The 14,138-nt window shown below is 36.7% G+C and overlaps 1 long non-coding RNA gene across 3 annotated transcripts; it reads right to left on the reverse strand.

Moving 5' to 3' along the window:
* Nucleotides 1-1,659: 1,659 nt before the first annotated feature.
* Nucleotides 1,660-13,814, reverse strand: LOC145674899 (uncharacterized). Of its 3 annotated transcripts, none has more exons than XR_014129055.1 (4): nucleotides 13,698-13,814; nucleotides 7,046-7,287; nucleotides 5,059-5,230; nucleotides 1,660-1,812 (listed from the first exon to the last, which is right to left on the reverse strand). It is a non-coding gene; the product is annotated as an uncharacterized LOC145674899 (long non-coding RNA). The 3 variants fall into 2 exon arrangements; XR_014129054.1 differs by lacking the exon at nucleotides 13,698-13,814 and having other exon boundaries at nucleotides 7,046-10,905.
* Between the last annotated feature and the right edge of the window lie 324 nt (nucleotides 13,815-14,138).

Raw genomic sequence — 14,138 nt, forward strand, 5'->3', positions numbered from 1 at the left:
TTTCGAGTCGAGACAATATTTTCTCGAGACGAGTCGAGACAGACTTAAATCTCCACCCAATTCGACTCGTGCGCATCCCTAATCACAATATCTACAACATATCACAGTTTCAGTAATTTTCATCGAAATCCAAAATATCACTATCTTCGGGTGCTTTCGAAAAAGTGGCCTCGTAGTGGTCAAACTATCAGTGATTGGTGGTTGTGCCCATTAAGACTTTTTCTCGGAATCACCATAGCTACACATATCACGGTTTCAGTCATTTTTACCGAAATCCAAAACGTCGTTCCCCAAATAGCAAAAATGACTTGCAACAAACTTGCAGCAGATTTGCAATTCAAGTCTGGCAAACTTGCAGCAGACTTGTGATGCAAGTCTGCAAGTTTGATGCATAATGCAAACTTCCTAGTTGACGCTCTTCGAACTTGCAGCACGCCTGCAGTGCAAATGTATGGTAAGTTTGCAAAGCAAGTTTCTACTTGCACTGCCAGTGCACAAGTTAGTCCAGGTTTGACGCAAGTCTCAGCAAGTATATCACGTGCAGTGCAAGTGCACAACAAGTTGGCAGCAAGTTTGTGTAGGTTAAAAGGAAGTCTCTGCAAGGATACGACTTGCACTGCAAGTCCCTAACAAGTCTACAGCAAGTTTGTAGTAAGTCTTCTGCAAGTATATACTTGCATTGCAAGGCTACAGCAGGTTTTCATCAAGTGAGTGTAGTAAGTCTTCTGCAGGTATATACTTGTATTGCAAGTCTACTGCAAGTGTGTGGAATTTAGCATAGCAAGCCTGCAGCAAGCAATTTACTTCCTCTGCAAGTCTTCTGCTAGTGATAGCACATTGAAGGATGCATTAGCGAGTACAGCTTGCACGTTCATTGCAGAAGAAAAGTGCATTATTTTGCTACAATACAAATATACCACTTGGCGAGACCAAGTGATGTACTTGTAAAAGAAATAATAAAACATGCATTTTTCTTTTACAATGGAAAGTCTAGGCAGCGAAGGTTAATGCTCATCTCGCCACTGCCTGCTGACTTACGGAAGTGAAACGCTTGCAGAAGGTACTGCATGCAAATTTACACTCATAGAAGAATCCAATTGATATCAAAGAAAATGACAATATGGCCTAAAATTCTGCAACAGCAAAATGTGAAAAAATAATCTAAAAATTCTTTTGCTGTAACCGTGAAAAATCAAGTTATTATTTGTATCTGCATTGAGGTTCGTTAAAACAGTTTTAACATTTGTGTAAGCTTCCTGATTATAGCAGTTATAATCCAACCACATGGAATTCCTCGACAAAACTATAACTAAACGCTAGTGCGTAAACCTTGATCTTCTGAGAATGGATGCATCAATAAGACTCTAGAATACCTCCCCCTTTTTTTATACCTTTGATATCAATTGAAAAAGCTCACCCTAGACTTACGTTGCAGCAAGAAATACTTTTTTAACTTAATAGCACACGTCGGAGGGTGAAAACTGGAATGCTTTCCGGTGATTTTAGCTCTTTTCATGTTTATTTAAAAATATTTCGACTTTTATAGGCTCGTGTTCATATTCTAAAGGAAATTAAATAAAAACATAAAAGAAATTAATACTTCAATATTATAAGGAAAGCATTCTAAATAATATAAATGAACAACACTTAATTTAGTTTCATTAATTATATTTTGCCCTTGTTAGTTAACTTTTTTTTTTCGTCCACGGGCTAAATATGTAATACAAAATTTGCTTTTCAAAGTACTACGCTAATTCTTCCACTTGCTCCCCACCAACTGCAGCTGCTTCCTCTTTTTGCTGCTTCTCCTTACTGAAATATAAAAGGAAATGCAAACCATCAATTTATTATATTATAAATTCATTACATATTTCATTAAATTAATTTTAAAGTAGTTTTCGCTTTATTAATTCCACAATGTCTGTAATCAAGGTGTCTACTGGAGTTTACTTTTATGTTTCGAGTGTTCTACTAGAAGTACTGCCTACTACGATATATTGTCCACCCACGCAGCTTGTGCAATATCTTCATCACTATCTCAGCGTTTTACCTTATATCTTAAATCTTATATAAGTAGTATCTATCAACGCTATCCCGAATCTAATATATTATATACAAACTAAACCTTTTTTCTTTCTCTGGCTAGATATTTTTTCTCTAAATTCTAGTGATTTGTTTGAGAAGTGAGTGATTAAACACTGTGATTGTTTCCAATAACTGAGACTTAGAACGTGTAATTGTTTAAAGGAATGAGACATTCAGTACACAGTTTAGGTTTCTTGAGGGTTAATAAACACTGGCATCTTTTGTACCTTCTACGTCTGCTGTCCCATTGCATCGGCGGTAAAGACGTTGAATCCGCTCCCTGAGGTACTCGGTTCAATAGAGTTGTTTACTGTACTGCTACAGGTTATAAATGGATGTGGAGAGACTGTAGTTCGGTGTAGAGACTGAAATCTTAAGAATCCGAATGAGGGAAATAAGCGCGAATGAACAGAATGAGTCAGAGTGAACAAAATGAACCAGAATGAGCCCCTGTGTGTCCTTTTCAGGGATTTTAATAATTTCTTTGTGGTGGACAACACTGTCGTGTGTTATCTTCGTCACCTATTGTTACTTCTCCGAGTCTTGTATTCTTGAAATGTTCAGTTTAAGAAACCTAAACGTGACTTCATGAATGTCCAGTCAGCTTACTATATTCTTTCTCTTCAAACAATCACCTATTCTCAAGTGTGTTTCCGTTTCATTCTTACAAATTGATAAAAGAGGTCCTGTTTGTTACTTTTGTTTCTAAATTCAATTCTAAATAAGACACCTGTATGACCATCTTGTACTTCAGTACTACACTCCGACTTCATCATCTTTCTGAATCTAGCTGGTACACTCGAGGACAAAACTTGGGTCCTCGACAATATTTTAAACAGATTTACTGGGTATCTAATCAGCCCTCGAGCCATTCAACGAATCAGCTTAAAGAAGCGAAACGCATAACTTTTACTACAAAGCAGAAGTACGTATTACCCTTATATGATATTTGACAATTATTAAAGATTTATTTAAGTGTGTAATAAAGGGCTGCATTATAGGTGGCATTTGCGTTATAATACAGGGACCTATCATTCGCTGACGCGATTAAGAAATCTATTAAATATCCAGTCTAGTTTCCTTTTACGAAACTCAAAATCTAGTTTTCATTTACAAACCCATCAATTATAAAATTGCATACTACTTACAGCCTAATCAACCTAGTTTTAGCTTGGTGCAGCCAATTGCCTATGTTTTCTTTCACTTTCTCATCAGTAGTACTAATGTACACTTTCTTACACGCATGTCAAAACAGAAATAATTAATTTTATAAAATTGTATTTGAGTATACACAGCAATGCAAGACACTGGTAAGGACGAAGTTTTATGAACAAGTCTACATCAATATATTCACATTTTTTCGTAAGGACAGAAAGATCTGGAATTATTTATTCATATTGTAAAAAGCAGCTTGGACATGGAGTTAATTCCATCCCTTTGTTTTTCTCATTTTAAATGAAAAATACAAGGTAAACACCACGGACATTGCTGCAGAGTTTACAAACTGTAAACTATAGCGCGAAAAAATATATATATATAAAATTTATTCATACAATATGTAGTTCTATTGGCTGTGAGAATTAAAAACTAAATTCTTACAAACAACTATGCAAAACAAGTTTAAAAATAAAATAAAAATTAAAAAAAAACTTTCGAAAAGAAAAGCGTGGAGAGCATTATCATTAGCATATAAATATTTATTATTTCATTTATATGAGAGCGCCTCCCACGATTCTATCTTTCAAAGAAAGATCAAATTTGAAATTCTAAAAGCGAGAAAAACTCGCAAGTTTTTTCTCGAATTTCGATAATCGGACCTTCTTTGATATATATATATATATATATATATATATATATATATATATATATATATATATATATATATATATTTTTCTCTCAAATTCGTATTTTCGAGTTAGAAGCGGATGTGTTTACGTCTTCGTTAGTGACAATATTGAAGCGCCTCTAAAGGCAAACAAAGCCTCGAATCAAGGTAAGTTACCGGATCATTGTTGTACATGGGAGAAAGCACTTCCCAACCCTAACGTCACCGCAGGCGACAAGCGAATATTTCAGCAGTAAATTAGCCTCGAAAACTTATTTAAACGGCAACAGACAACTTCTAAGAGCCAAAGGTCGTCTTACGTATAAAGTAACAAAAAAGAATAGGAAAAATGTAAACTTCCAACGACACATTTTGTTGAAAGAAACTCGGACTCGTCTTACAGGTTTGTCATTTGTTAAAAATTACGACTAAAAAATCAGGCCCGATATTGATAGCTACACAAATTTGCAGAGATTTCCACATTTCTGGTAAACAGACAATATATAGGTAAAACTGAAAAATGTCTTCCTTCTGGTGAGTAAAGCGCAATCCTATATAAATATTTTAAAACTACATTTAAAATTTTTAAGGAACCTCTTTTCATACTAGGGTTAAGTCATAAGTCATGACAACTATTTCAATATTTATTTAAAATGAAATCACGCTAAACAGCTGCCTAATTCAATAATTCGGATATAGCGTCAAAAATCACCGATGTTCCAAAGTTAATTTACTCCCAGCAATTATTTCAGTTTCTTTCAGCAACACCTACCTGACATCTTAATGAAGAATTGCCATGTTGGTGTCTTGCTGCAATATACGATGTGGGTGATAGCATAACAAAGTTGCAAAATCTTTCAAAAATTTTAAAATGCATATTATTTATAGCTTACTGCCCTCACCTTTTAAAATCTTAGACATATTCACAAACTAAACTTGAAAGAATGTATTTCTACCTCTTGGGCATCTACGGGTCAGGCCGGGATAAGGGAAGGGAAGGATGGGGACAGGCAGAGTCCCAGAATCTACCATCCCATCATTCGTCTGCTGGAACTGAAGACATAAGGGGAAACCTCATCAGGTAGTCCGATCGGAGCAGTGAGATTTATAGGTATCAGTATAAAGAAAATTTTATATAAAGTACTTACGTAATACAATATTCCCAATTTGTGTCCCAATGAACGCTTTCTTATCCAATTTCTTCGTCGATCTCCCACTTAACGTGAACATCTGGGCCAATTCATCATGTAAGAGGCGTCGGAGCATATTATTGATGAGCGTCTTCTCATCACGACCACCAGTACTGATTAACATTTAAACCTGAAAAAATGCAGATATTTAATGATTCTATTTTTCACAATAAGCAACTACAAGCTTACATATTACATGTAAGAGACTAAAGTTGTCTTATTAAGAACTATCTTTTTCCTCTAAAACGTGTTTTTCCCACTCACATTAAACAAAAGTGGCTATTACAAATTAAAACATAGAGAGTATAAGCTTGCAAAGAAGGCTGTTCCTATTCACATAAACGATTTCATGCGTGGCGCATTGTGATTTTCTATTTTGTTCATTCCTGCAACAATTTCACTGTTGAATTATTTGCTAATCACGAATCAGTCAACTGATTTTAACAGTGGAGAATATGGAAAATAAATAGAACCCTTTGCATGGTTATGAGCTTCCTTCTCTGAAATTTTGAACCAAGTTAAAAAAAATACAGAGAGGTTTCTGTCATCTATTCGTAGAGCCATCTGGTATATAAGCTCTCTTTTTTGGTGCACAAATAAAATCATTACGAGTGAAGGCCATCAGCAGAAACTGAAAATCGGAGATAGTTCCTTGCCCTTTTCAAGCAACAGTAAAGGAACTGGAGCTCGGTAATGTAATAAAAATTTTCAATAGAGAAATTATTTCCGAATAAGCTTCTGCAGGTTTTGCAAGCATGCAACAGAAGCAGCTAGATCATTAACCTATTTAAGAAAGACTATACAGAGATTTCAACTATTAGTTATCTTTTCACTTTTCTCGTAAACTAAAAATATCTACAGAAATAAAATATCGTATTTGCCTAAAAATAAGCATGATCCAATTCTATTCGTAAAAATCTAGTACGCAGCTTACATGACATGACCAAACTTTCAAACAATCATCATCATCATCATCATCATATACAATACTTATGTCAACAATATGGTGCTTGTTGCTCATGATATCACTAGCATCTACCAAAGAAAGATAGAAGTATTCCATAATGTATTAGGCACTAATAAATTTGATTGGATAATTCCCACGTGCCAATCTTTGCCCTTCTGTTTTTCAAGCTATAGAGGAAACTGTCGAACTCAAAAAAATCTTGGGTTTACTAACCCCCGTCTCTCCTCAATGATGCACTTAGGAAATGTCTACGTGGAACTATATAAAAACTTTAAAAAAAATCAGGATGACTATAAACGTAATTAGAACTCACAACCTAGCGAATGATTACCCAACGCTCCACACCTTCTAAAATTAACTTTCAATCGATTCCGTCGACTGTTTAAGGGTAACATTGCTTCAAAAAGAAATTAAGCGAAATGAAACGAAATATTTAGTTTAGCTCCCCATGGTTGTGCCAGCTTAGGGTGAAGGAGACGACAAAGGATGGATGAAAGAAATGGTGGAATGAGAAAGTAGAAGGAAATGGGAAAGCCCCGATAAATCCCACGAGCACGACGTTGGCAGGGGCTGCGATCGAACACGGATCCTTGAAACTAGAAGTGAGCACTCTACTACAGAGCCACCATGCGCAACTGGTTCGAACAGGCCCACGTAAACAGTACTTTGAGGAATACGGTTTACCATACAGCATTAGATGGGAAGCACATAATGTATGTGCCAAGTAGTTTCAAACTGTATGAGAGAACGAAATATCGGGGAGGTTCCCCATGACTTCTATCAGTGAATAAAAAAACATAGATCAAAGAAAGTAGCATTCACTACAAGCTAGAAAGGTATAACCTATAAATATAAAATAAAAAGCAACGCCTGACATATCGATGAACAGGTGAATACCTGTAGAATTAGGATCTCAGAATAAACTCCAACTACAATATAATATACACACAGCTACATTCAAAGAAAAATGTTGCTTACCAATTTCAATCTGAGTTTAGAGTTGTCCTTCAACTGTTGTTCAAACTTATGGAAGTCTTTCAATGTTTTCAACGGTAGCACGCCCAAAGAAGCAAAATGGTCGTCATTCTCGTCTTCTTCTGATACATCCTTACTGCCTAGAATATTATTCACCTTTTTATCCAGATTGTTTACACTGTTTGATAAATCTATCATCCACTGTTGTAGAATACTCCACTGTCGATTCGAAAACGATTCATGTACTGCAACAGGTAATTTCATTTACGTCAGTGTAAAGTTGAATAAATCGTAACGTTCACAAAGCGTATACATTCCGTGAAATTATATGAGCTACCACTACCCTTTTCCTTTTTAGATTTCTAAGGTATATATATACTGTATATATAGAATAATCTTAGTTTACAATAAAAGTTACACCAGCAACAAAAAGCTTGGTGAATGTAATTACGTTGAGAAAAAAGGGAACTAACAATAAAGAGAATGTATACAACTTTTTATAGAGTGGAATTTATGTGGTTGAGAAGTGGATCGATTGGCTGCGCAGATGGCAGCACATCGGACGTATGCTCGAAGGTCCCAGGTTTGATCCCCGGTTCATCACGTAACTTACACTCCTTAAAAAAATAATTTGCACCTACAGGGATTTGGCATATCAAAATCGGAAGGTTAACCGTTATTACGAGAAAAAAACATTATGGCTCTTATTCACCCACATTTTACCACGCCTATTTTAATGGAGCTGACAGGAAAATGACTGAACCATCTGAGTGGCAACAGCTAATAAAGATACTGTAGCAAGGCAAACACAATAGGGCCCTTCAGAAATATGTCAGCCAAACTTGCCCGTTAGAGATTACCAATTAAGGGTCGAATTCGACCAACTGAAGTCCAGCAGAATTCCCCAATACAATGTAACAGTTCAATTTTTACACTATACGAAAAACAAACAAACGTTCTTTGGTTGACCCAGCATAATATGTAATGTGTTCTGTTGAGATTTAGCCACTGTATGTGCTTTAAATCTCCAAGTTAGAGAGAGAAACACTAAACTTGAGTGACAGAGTGATGGCCATATTAGATTTAGTTGACATTTTTGCCACACCTGGGAACTTGAAGACATATCAAGAAGTCATTCGGCCCAACTAAAGATTACAAATCAAAGATCAGCTCCGACAATTTTTTTCCCACATCTCCTCTGGTCCCAATATATAAATAATTGAGATAGTAATAATAAATTGAATAAAATTTCTCTAGTCCTTTACGCATACAATCCTTAGGGAAAGGGGAAGGTCAAGGATCGTGAGATGCAGCAGCCATGGCCTTATAAAAGGTACTATTTTGGCATTTGCCTGGTGGCACTGAGAAAGTAGGAAAACTTCAGTCAAGACGGCTGCCCGGAGCAAGCTTGGTGCCCACGCTCAACCTACCGAACGATGCTTGGGAACCAGACACACTATCCCTACATCATCAGCTGAGTAGTAGTAATAATGAAAGAGATCAGGCTATATAACTTTAAATACGAATGAAACGAACTTTTAATAAGAATGAAAGTAACAAATCGATTAATGGCAGATAATGTATTCTACTATTCCGTTTTCCTTTTTTTTTTAAAAAAAAAAAGCTGTCCACACTAGTATTGAAGAAAATGCTACAGTTCAATAGTACCGATTCTCGTATAACGTTGCGGAAGTTGTTTCGATTATTAACTTTCAGATATCAACAAAAAATGGTACTTCAGTACCCGAAGTATTTAAGCAAAGACTCCTGTACTCAGAGAATGAAATTAAATATTGAGTTTAACGTCCCAAAACTTTTCTCCGAGGCTGAGAGAGACGGTGATGATAAGAATGAAATGGTGAAATGAAGAAAGTGGGAGGAAACGGGAGAACCAAGAGAAAACCCTTACACATGGTGTTTGTTCACCACAAAGCCCACTTAACGCAAGCTGGAATAGAACCAGACCCCACGCACAAGAGGTGAACACTATCGCTGAGCCACCGCGGCCCCGTACTCAGAGAAGAATATGGCAGTATTATATCCCATAAGCCTGTAAGGGTCTGATGAGACAGTCCACAAAATTAACTTTAAAAAAGATGGGTTTATGCGGAGGCGGCTCCGCGTCCTAGATAGGTGCTAGTATAGAGGGTTATAAGGTATTTGTTTCAGACTTCCTTTAATTCTTTTCAAATGAAAGTAAAGCTTTTTTTTAAAAAAATATAACATATTAATAAATTGTAAAACCACAAGCGCATATTAGAATGCCATTCTGTGTCAAACGATACGATGCTTGCCGAACTACTTGAACGCGTCAGATTATGTCACTGTCAAACAGTATGTTCGTATCAGGAATGCCATCGAATTGATGGCGGAAAGACAGGGTCACCCTATGCGACAAAATAGATGAAAACTTGTAACTAATACACAGGGTTTGCCCAAGTGGGCGCAGCCCGAAAAAACCAGGTGGGTTTTTTCGGGTTGGACCCACCTGGAAAAACCCACTTTAAAACCCACCTGGGTTTTTGACCTGTTTGTTAGTATATTATTGGTACAACTAAGGTGATCACATTGTAAGTGATTTTCATCAGATTTTAGACCTTCCTTGGGCGAATTAGAGGCTTTCACGTTAAGGTATACAATAACCTTCAACATAAGACCTTTATAAAGTTCTGAATGCACTAAAGGATTTTTTTTTCAAACTTACCTTAGCTTGAGATAGTTATACAACAAATTAATGTATGGGTTATGCTTATAGCCTATTTGAAGTAAAATAAGCGATTTTGTACTTTCAAAAATATTTTCCGTGAATAGTATGCTCGTCGACTTGGCGACACCGAGGGACATTATCACTCATACGTTTGACGGGTTTACGGTCATAGGTGCCGGTACTATTAGTACACATGTAAATACATTAGTAAAACTACTAGTATTATTTCTTACTTTTGATGTAAAACACAAGTTTGTTCAACTAAAATTTGGTTCTCCAACAATAACAGTTTAGTTAAGTCATTTGTTGCTACTCTTCAAATAAGCATTCTGTAGAATCAACACCAGCAATAGCGTAAAAATTCTTGTCAAATTTAAGAAGCTTAATGCTCGGGGTTTCGAAGACTATGTACCGCTTACTATTTCAAGTGCTGAGTTCAAATTTCCGTACTAATGGAAGTTTTGATGTACACGCCGTGAAAGAAGTGCTCGGGAAATTAAACGCAGAAGGATGGGAAATGAATACTTCAACAATAAAACTATTTATTTTACGCTTAAGCCTGCCATACGTCCCATAAAAAACGGGACAGTCCCGTTTTTGGGCCCGAGTGTCTCGCGTCCCCGTAAATTTAGTCGTGAGAGGAAATGTCCTGTATTTTAACTCCGTTCCATTTCTGCTATCAATATCAGCTTATTCGAAAAGTGAAAAAAAAAATTCTGACTTGCTGGAAATCCTGTAATTAGTGAATGAACAGTGGGCTGTTGCAGGTAACAGTTTCGAGGAAGTTATTACACCACCCTAATAGCAGGCGAAATCCGACTTGATAGCGAGCGAAATTTGCAATGCTACTTTTTCCATTGCATTTTATGGAAACTCGGATAATTTCCGGAACATTAAAAAAAAAAAAAGATACCAACGTAAAATATCAAAATGGCGGCCATTTTTTCAAAACAGCGAGTATCAACGATACGAAGCGCAATTTTCAGTCTTTTAAGTTGAAATTTCGACAGTAAAAGCACGAGTTAAGCTAAATTTGCTGTACAGATTTTCTCGGGAATCTAATGTAAAATTTCAAAATGACGGCAATTTTTTCAAAAGAGCAGTGAGTAGAAAATTGTTGCAAGTAGTGACAATGACAATCTTGAAATATAAATTACACTTTAACACTTTTAGCCCAAAGACATTGAAAAATTTCGAAAAAACCTGACAACCCCCAATTAAACCCGATAAACCCATATGGGCCCAGTTGGGTTGGGCTTTTTCAAAAAAGCCCGGTTTTTTTTGAAACCCTGCTAATACATAGCATATTATTTATTTATTTAAATGTGCTGTGTAAATAGATGTGATAAGAGTTGTTGTAGCTAAAATAACTCACTATGATTATTTACCCTGTATTTTGGAAAATACAAATAGTTCACCTTTTGCTGGACCTCGTTCAATATCTGTTAGATTTAACAAACCCGGTGTCGTTCTTAAATATTAGCACGTACCGCTCGGAAACTTCCCACAATCCAACGATGCTGTAACATTCCGCTAAGTAATTCCATCACCACTTATGAAACAAATACATCTTCTCGTATTTCAAGCATACAAACGACAAATTCTCCATTTCGCACGGTAATTTTCTCAAAACTTTGACTAAAATTAACACATGTCCCCTTTCCCGGTTTCCTATGGTGACTCGATCATATTGTGCTTCTGTTTGACCTCGGGTAATTTGGAAGCGAATCCATCGTTCCCAAACAAATTATGAGCTTCAGTTAGCTTAGTTCGGGGAAGGTTTTAGAACACTGATCCTCTCACTTGAGTCAGATTCACTGCTTTCTGTACAACAAATCAATACTTAATCCACACGCGCTATTGCCGAGCGAGTGAAAGCGCGTTTGAAGCCCCGCAGGGTACGTTGCTTCTACGTTTATTACAACTCAATGGAGAGGGAGTGTGTTCTAGAACCTTGCTTCTCGCCCCAGAGCAAGCAGGATGGGGAATGGTGGCTTCGGCACTTTTGTGGCAATATATGTCGGCGTTCCGGGCAGGCGGTTAATACACTTATGTCGTTTGGGTGATAAAGAGTGTCATATTATAAAGTTTTTGCAGCGTCATGGTGTGTTAAAACGTAAAATCAACTATGTGACGTGTGGAAAAGAAGTAAAAATGCAAAACAAACGAATTTCTCCTCGCAGCGGGCCATTTGTACCCGGGAAACCAGCGAAGCCACTTTGAAAGTAAGAGTTATTACAATTATTTGTTTTTGAAGATGAAAATTATTGCGGATGTCTTATGTATTTTTCCACTATCCTTGTTTATGCGTATGCCCCCGTCGCTGACGCGCCTGCTCCCTACGGACGCACCCCTCGGTACCCCTGCTGCGTTCCTGCCCTGACTCGGATAGGTAGCATTCGTGCTTTTAGTGGCCACCTAGCACAAATTAGTTCATGGTTTATGCATTAGCTTCTCATTTAGTGCATGCCCTGCAAGAAGAAACCGGAAAACGCAATAAATGTGTGAAAATTTGGTAGAGCCGTCTGCTCGAGTAATGCCGCAGCTTTTTGCACAGTGAAACTGGAGGGGCGTTCCTAGACTTCTCCATTATTTTGGATTAACTTTAGCTACTCCCCTTCATTTTGACAAGACATCTGCGAAATTTGTAGAAGAAATGAGATAAGGAATGGTAATTTCGAGTTCTTACTACTACTACTACTACTACCACGGTAATGAATTTCAAGAACACAAGGAGCGTTGCGGGGCTACTAACCCACCTTCGTTCGCTCGGCAATACTGTGTGAATTGAGTAGGCTATTGAAGTTTTTCGTAGGTTTGATAGATCAGGGATACATCTAAAAGGTAATAGTACTCTGTGAATTAAGTATTTCGATTTTTTGATAGTGGAGGGGAATAATTAAAATTAAGCGATTATTTGCAATTATCATCGGTATCTTTCCCCGTTCTCGATTTTAATGGAGTGGAAATCAGGATCAAAAAGCTACATTTACATAAGTATTCAATTAACTATCAATGTACACAAGGGCAAGGTTCTAGATTACTGGTCCCCCTTCCCATTGAGCAGTAATAAAGACAGAAAACAACGTGCCCTGCGGGACTCTAACCCGCCTTCACTCGCTGACGCTCGCTCGGCAATAGCCTACTGTATAAGTTAAATGTATAAACTTTAGTACAGAAAAAAACCTACCCAGCTACTAATCTACATGGGGGACCAGTAATCTAGAACCCTCCCGTACACAAGTAAACTTCACATCAAATCTTCACTTGCAGTAGCACACACTCTGTGAATTATGTATTTCGATTTTTTTTTCTAGGTTTGATAGTGGAGGAGAATAATTAAAGTTGAGCCATTATTTGCAATTACCATCGGTATCTATCCCCCGTTCTAAATTTTAATGGAGTGGAAATCAGGATCAAAAAGCTACAATTACATAAGTATTCAATTAACTATCAATGTACACAAGGGTATTATGCAAGTAAACTTCACAGCAAATCTTGACTGCAGTAGCACGAAATTGCAGTAGCACAGTATTTAAACATCAGTTCGAACACAATTCACATTGCGGCCAATGTTACAAAACATATTTTTACATTGGTTTTATTAACCAATATATAGTAACATCGAATGATAGAGATGGACCAGTGATAAGTTATTTTGAATTTTTTTTTTTTTTTTTTTTTTTTTGTCCTGACTGTCCAGTTCATAGTAACAACTGAAAATAGACAGTAGGAATTACGGCTCATATCAGATAATTAAGATATGCGTGTGTGTTTTTACGCATATAAAGACATATTCTGCTGTACAAACTGATTAATTTTGTATGCCATTTACAAACCCATCATTCACTGTAGCTATACTAAAATACAATCAGTATATTTTTCTCAACAACTTAGTCAAACATTACACGTTTAAAATATAAATTATCTCTACATCTGGATACTTACGTAATTATCTTAATTATTCACTTCTACCTTCACTTAGCACCTGTACAAATGGCGACCTGTCGGGCAGATTTCTAAGATTAGATTTTGTGCCACCTCTTGGTAGAAACTAGAACTGATACATTTGCTACAAAGTTCCATCAAACCTCCGAGGCTAGTAAAATCTAGCAAGTGAAAATCAAATTACGACATTTGCGGGTAACTCTTTCAAAAAGCCTGCAGCAGGTGTACAGTGCACGGAAAGTCTAGCAAGTTAAAATCAAATATAATGAAAGACTTGCTGCAAACCAACATGCTATTAGGGTATATGCCTTTTTGTTGATGTCCTGGACATAGTCTTCCATCTGAGGTATCTATCTATGGTGTGTCTTAAGTATTAACAGTTTTGGAGATTGTAAGACGATTGTCGTTAACAGCGATGGAAGTAAGTGTGAATTACTGTGA

Source organism: Thermobia domestica, chromosome 18 (genome assembly GCF_964235325.1).
Source record: "Thermobia domestica chromosome 18, izTheDome1.hap1.1, whole genome shotgun sequence".
In the NCBI taxonomy this organism is placed as follows: Eukaryota; Metazoa; Arthropoda; class Insecta; order Zygentoma; family Lepismatidae; genus Thermobia; species Thermobia domestica.